Raw genomic sequence first — 6,940 nt, forward strand, 5'->3', positions numbered from 1 at the left:
GGATGGTGTTGGAGTTTAGCATATGTTTTATAGCAAAAGCTAAGTTTTAGAATCACTAACATGTGCAATAAATTTTCTATTCACAAACTAATTTGAAGGATTTACCTGTAATCTGAAATAATATGTAACTGAAATTAAAGAGCTTATTATATTTTATTATTGCAATATTTTATTATAAAATATTATTATATTTTACTTTGAAAAGCCTGATTTTATTTTCTGAATCAAAAAATGTACTCATGTTAAATTCACCTGCCACCTAGAAACAGAATAATTAAATAATCTTTGTTAAATTGTGACATTATTCAGCTTTGATAAAGCAAAATAAATCAATGACCCAAAGTGAGCAATGTTTAGAGGTAAAACATTTTTCAAGAGTATTGGTTAGAAACTAAACATTTCAAAAATTCTTACACTGTCAAAATGATAAAATAGAGAAAGCTGGACATCTTTCTCTTGAAATCTGCACAAGACAATGGACATGCCCATGAATCTTTCCACACATAAGTATCTAGTTAGAAACAATAGACTCCTGTCATGGAGTCCGTTTTGAGGTAGAGCTGTGCTCATATGAAATAGTGAGCCATAGCCAGACTCATCAAGGAGATCTTTGCCTGTTGAGGGCTTATATATAACTAAAGATATCTGGTCATAAAACCCCAAATTCTTCATTCTAATGTGAGAAGCTCATAGCAGGAGAGTCAGGAAGTATATTTTTTACAGGGGAAGAACTGCACAGACGTGTGTGTGTGTGTGTGTGTGTGTGTGTGTGTGTGTGTGTGTGTAGGAGGGTGTCTCAGATTAGGCGCTGTTATAATACAAGGTGCCTTTTATGCCATGTGCCCCACTTTGCAGCTGCAGCATGAGGACAGGAAAAGGCAAGGTCATTCCTCAGTGGTCTTAGTCATGAGCCAGTCTACAGGCTATAGGAACCCAGAGTAGACACGCCTTGAATCCTCAGGGACATAACTGGTTTGTAATTATGATTGAAGCCAGGGATGTAACAGTTTGCTTAAGTCAGTCCATTTGAGTTAAAGACAACTGATTGGACTGGAAATGAATAGTCTGGCCATTTACAAAACATTTTAATTTTAGTATTTATCTTAGGAATTTATTTTAAATTTAACCATTATGATTTTTTTCATGCTTGTGTGTATAATGGCATAATCAGAGCCAGATTTAATTCAGATTTGTGAAAAGGACTTCCAGTTAGTTAAATAGGAAATTAAAAAGAATGTAAAATATTGTGTATTGTTAGAGTTCTTTAAAGGAAATCTCACAAACTGTCCATAATAAAATATTTTCTAGAATTTGGACTATCTACCTGAAATCTTCTTTATAAATTATGTTTTGGCTTAAACAATGAGAGGATTTGTCTCACCTTAAAGTCAGAAACTTGGCTATATTTGACTTAAACCAATTACTTATTGTTTTTTGTTACCTAGAAATTAAGGGTGATTAAAATATTTGAGTCAGGGAAAAATAGTTTTTTTGTGTGTATTAATTTGAGGTGAGGCAGCTAAGTACTCATCTCTCTATTTGCCTTTTTTCTCTTTTTTCCCCTCCCGTGGTTCTTTGTGTAATGGACCAAGAGTATCTTCCTCTCATAGACTCAGAGAGCTTCTTCATATGTGCTTGTCTGTGAACAAGAACATACAGAAAAGATATCAGGCATTTCCTTTCTCAAATTTTAAAATAAAGAGCCCCAATATTTCCAGAGTGAATTTTAAGCTTTATGGCTCTGAAAATTGCAAGTTAAAAAGCACATTAGTGATTATTTTTGAATTGTACCAGAAATTATGGACCTGTTTAAAACGCATTGTTGATATTCTAATGTCACCATAGGCACCACAAAAGTCTTTTGCAATGCAGGTTTTTGTTTATGACTTATCCTTGCCCTATGTGCTTTTTCTACAACATCATTGCTTTTTCCTTTTTAAGAACTTATTAAAAATAATTCCCAAGGATATAATGTGGTCTGCTGCTTAGAAAAGATTAACAAAAATGGAAACTTTTATTTTCTATTTCTGAGCTTTGCCCCTAGCAGTTTTGTAGCATGTTCAGTATCTGGGTCTCCCTAATACAAAAAATAGAAGTTTAATTATTATTTATACTGAAAGATAATTACTGATAGGAAAGACTTGATGCTATTTAGTGATATTCAGATCAAAGCAATATTGCATACATCATTTTAACAATATGCCAGTGTAACAGCTAAGAAATTATCTTTAGCGTAAGGTTTGTCTTTCCATTCTTTATTATTTTGCTCAGAATGCATGGTAACCTAGTTATTGAAGCCGAGCTATACATTCATTTGAGGGAGAGGAAATTATTTTCTTTGCCTTTAGTTTTTTTAGTTTTCTGCATAAAAGAAATTGTCGATATTTTATATGTTATTAATGTGGAAAAGTTTGTGTGCCTGACACTTCAAAAAGGCCAATATTCAAAATGTTGGCGTTTGGAATTAGGAGAGGTTTATTGATCAAGATGATGCCAGCTGGAAAAGATGAGGGGCGCTTGCTGGTCCTCAAATCCAAGTAAAACCAAAGTTCAGGCTTCTTTTAAATCAAGGGAAGGGAATATAAGAGGGGCATGTCTAAAGTAGGAGCTATTAGCCTGAAGGCCATGTGAACAGAACAGGTCCAAACAAAGTGGGGTCAGAGAGACTCAGGATTTCACTTTGTTGTAGATGAAAGGTTTTATTTATTTAAGGATTTCTTTGAAATCAAACCATTTTTGCCAAAGTTATTTAGAAGTTTGTGTACGGGGAACAAAACAACAGTCACACTTTACCTGGAAAGTAGAGTCATTGTCAATAGCATTTAGTTAAAGGACAGTAAAATGGACAAGACCAAGGCCTTAAAGTGGAAATAAAGTGCTTGCTTTGATGAACCATTATCACTGGCTTAACTGAATATTTCATGTGCTTTTAAGGAATTTTGGTTATTTATCATGTCTTTGTGTTCTCTTATTTGAGTCTTCACACAAATTAAAGACCTCTGAGAAAGTGTCTTTCAAAGGGGAATTCCTGTTGTGCTTTGAACACTATAATCTATTGTTTAGCCCATAAACATATGAAAATATAGGTATTGTAAATAATGCTTTCACTTCTTGTTTTTGATCTCTCACTTTCTTTCTTTTATAGTTTGGCCTTTTGGAGCTGCGGCTTCTGGTTTCCAGCATCTCACAGTTATTCTCCTCTGTCTTCTCCTGTTAGTGATTATACTAGCTCAACAGTAGTTAACTACAGATTTCACCATCAATTATTAAGGAGTGTTTCATTTTGTCTGTGGTAGTACTTTGCTAACAAAACTGCTGTGAAGTTAATTACCTGGCAGTTTTTTAAATGATATGATTGAAAGAAATGGCTTTTGCTATTAAGTTGTCGTGTAGACCCACTTTTGTCATTATAGGATAAAAACCGATCCCTTTGATAACTAAGCCAAGCAGATAAAATAGTCACAGAACCAAAATCCAGTGGGATCTGGAACCTATGGCTTTATTATTTAGGAGGCAATTGATTATGTATGTCCTTTGGAGATTGTTCATGTTCTTTGAACCTGGTTTAAAAAAAAATGTTTATATTTCTGCCTGCTGAGCTCCTCACATTTAAAAGAAAGAAAGTGGCTTCCACAAATCAAGGTATCCCAAGAAGCAGAGGTTTGCCTCACAAACAATGGCTGAGAGAGACACCTGGCCATAGGCACCTCAGAAGATTGCATTGTTAAGCCAACTGAATTGTGGAGAATGGATGTTTAGGAAATGGCAAATCCTAAAAGATTTCTGTACTAATAGGCTAAAGACTCCTGTTTGTCTTGACTTATTTAAAAAATGTTTCTCCACCCCTGGCCATTGTGGCTCAGTTGGCTGAAGCATCATCTTATAACTGAAGGGTTGGTGGTTTGATTCCTGGTCAGGGCACATGCCTAGGTTGTGGGTTCGATCCCCGGTCTAGGCATGTACAGGAGGCAGCCATTCGTGCTGCTCTCTCACGTAGATGTTTTTCTCTCTCCCTTCCTTTCTCTCTTTCTCTCTCTCTAAAAACAATGAAAACATCTCCTCGGGTGAGATTAAAAAAAATTCTCCATGACAATACTGAGGCAATAACTTTGAGATTTTTAATTAGGAACTTTCTGTGTGCTGTTAGGGAAAGCCTAGTCATGATTTCCATCACAGGGAGGACAGATTTACAAATAAAAATTCATGACACCTAGTTAAATTTGAATTTCAGAAAATGGGCATGTACCATGTGCCCTATATTTTATTGGGAAACCCTACAATTGAGTTCTATTTTTCATTCTTAAATCTCACATAAAAGTTACACTTATTTTCCTGTCATAAATAGTAAGGGAACTCTAGAAGTCAAATTGATATGATAATGTTACTTTTCCAACATTCCATTTAATTAGTTTGGGATAGTTTTGAGAGATTTTTAAAAATATTTCAAAGCAGTGGTTTCAAATCTGGGTACCCTTAGATTTTTACCTGAAAACTAACAAAACTCATTGAGGTATGATCAAGATGGTCTTAAGTTTCCCCTTAGCTTGACTAAACTTCTAAACAGGTTTCTTCCTTTTTTTCCCAAACTTTTTCTTTTTTCCTTTTTTTTTTTTTTAAGGGCAGCTCAATGATTTTGGGTTCTGTTAGTATAATACAGAGGACATAAATTAGTATTTAAACCAATGCCAGTACTCATCTCATTATTGTTTCAATTAAAAATGTTACAAGTTTTTGCTATTCACTTTTCTTTGGAACATAAATCAAAGCCATTAACTCAGACTTGAGGTATATACACAACACTTACACAGTCTTGTGAAAAATACTTTTTATAAGTAACATTACATTTTAAAATATTGGGAACTAAATACCTCTGCTGATTTATATTTTGACCTAATAGAATAAGAACAACATTCAACCAAGGAGGATTATACTGATGATACAGCTCATAAAGTTAAAAATTCTTCTCCCTTTGTACATACTACAGGATACACAATGTCCTGAGAGAACTCATTATGGGAAAAATGTCAATCACAGCTTTAAGACCCTGTTTTGGAAGAAACTAATGAGGAAACAACTGAAAGGTGAGACTCCATCCCCATTTTCAAATAAGGGGTTTTCGTTTTTCTTATTATAGATTAAGTTTAAATCAATTTATTATAAATATGTGGTAGTTCAACCATTAATTTTTGCAGCTTTTAGGGAAAGCCCAGCACTTTGGACAAAGTCTCTGAGAAGAGGTCAGTAGAGATCATCTGATCTTAAATTGTCATCTCACCCATCCAGGCCCTTGGCATCAATTCTCTCCAGCAAGCACAGCGTGCCTGGATATGCCACTGGTGATCTTTAACAGAAGTTATTTTTAAAAAGTGGGAGATTTCTGCTGCAGTCAGGCATTCTTTAACATCTTGTCTATTAGCCAAAATCAACAATCCAGCTTTCCTTGGGTCCTCATGGGCTAACATTTTATAGAGGCCTTCTCTGTCTGTACTGTCCACAACAACAATAACGAACTCTGTGTTACTATAGTTAAGTGTTCCAGGAAGAATACAGAGATTCTTGGCCACGAATGTCCCACATTAGGAGACGTGTACTGTGAATCACTATCTCTTCTACAGTACTTCCTATGGTAGGGGATGTATATACAACTTCGTTCATAGAAAACTGGTCAAGGATGGTAGCTTTCCTTGCATTATCCAGCTCAACAATGATAACTTTGTGCTCCTGGTGATAGAACAGTTCTCATATCTTGGTGATGAGAATGGGCAGCGGACTCCCTCCAACCTCCTGGGCCTCCAGGCCTCCCCATCCCCCACCCCCCGGATCAGGTTGACGTTGACGGGGAGCAGAATGGCACACTGGAGCCTCCGCCTCTGCTGCTGCTGCTCCCATGTTGGCTGCTGGTCTCTGGGCGCTGGGCGCTGGGCACCGACCGCTTGCTGCTTCCTAGGAACCACCTGGAAGACAAACCCATGCTGTCTTAATATGTGTGGGGCCCTGGCACTGCCACTGTCACCACCATGGCACTCACCTGGCTCAGGGACATCCCCATCACATCGTCTGCGATTAACCTCTTGGGCCATTGTCCTCCTTCAGCTCCTCCAGGGTGGCTGCCTAAACAGGCTCCTTCTAGACTGCAAGCCCCTGATCCCTCTTTTCCTTACAGCATTTGCTTTAGCAACTTGCAATTGGAAATTCTTTCTCTGCCCCTTTAAGATATAAAACTTCCCTCAGCCTCTTGCCATTTTCATAACCGATTAATATCTTTCTCAAGGATCTTGGAGTCATCCCTTTGGTCCCTTTGAAATGTAATCAAGGAAAATGGTGCCCCCATCTCCCTGTCTCTGTGAAAGGATGGTAGGAGGATAACTTTGATAATAGGCAATTAATAAACACAGATGCTCTAATCACATTTACAGATTCGCCCCAACATCCTTCAGCACTTTTCCACTAGCTCATCCTAGCAATCAAAAACCCTCCCACCTTTTGCTTCTGCAGAGCTGAGCTCAGTCCTATACTAAAATCTCTCTCCCTTACTGCAGTAGGCTAAATAAAATGGTCTTGCAGTTTTCAACAAGTGTCCAGTGTATTTTTACTTTGACAGGTAGGACAAGGCCTGCCTTTGTACTTTCACCAAGTCCCCCAGGTAGTTCTGGTACTGACCCAAGTTTGAGAACCACTTTAGTTTCAGCAGTATTTTACAAAACACCACAGTTAGAAGTCTTGAAATCTATTTGTACTTAAAGTACAAACTTGTAATACTCTGAGAAATATTATTCCCTTCCTGCAAAGGCATCTTTTTAAATGAAAAAAAAAAAGTTGGTCATTGTTTACTTTGTTCTTTATGCCAGCTCAATCCAGTAATGATTCTCAGCCCTTTAACCAATCTGACCTCCTTGGTTCCTAAGAAATAATAACGCCTGGGCCGCTCAATGAGTGGCTT

The 6,940-nt window shown here is 37.0% G+C and overlaps 1 pseudogene; it reads right to left on the reverse strand.

Annotated features, from left to right (window-relative positions):
* The window catches only part of LOC129066844 (ADP-ribosylation factor-like protein 5A), a 62,377-nt pseudogene extending 56,488 nt beyond the window's left edge, over positions 1 to 5,889 (reverse strand).
* Between the last annotated feature and the right edge of the window lie 1,051 nt (positions 5,890 to 6,940).

Source organism: Pteronotus mesoamericanus, unplaced genomic scaffold, assembly GCF_021234165.1.
Source record: "Pteronotus mesoamericanus isolate MK-2021 breed Mesoamerican mustached bat unplaced genomic scaffold, CSHL_Meso_final contig_20, whole genome shotgun sequence".
Taxonomy (NCBI): Eukaryota; Metazoa; Chordata; class Mammalia; order Chiroptera; family Mormoopidae; genus Pteronotus; species Pteronotus mesoamericanus.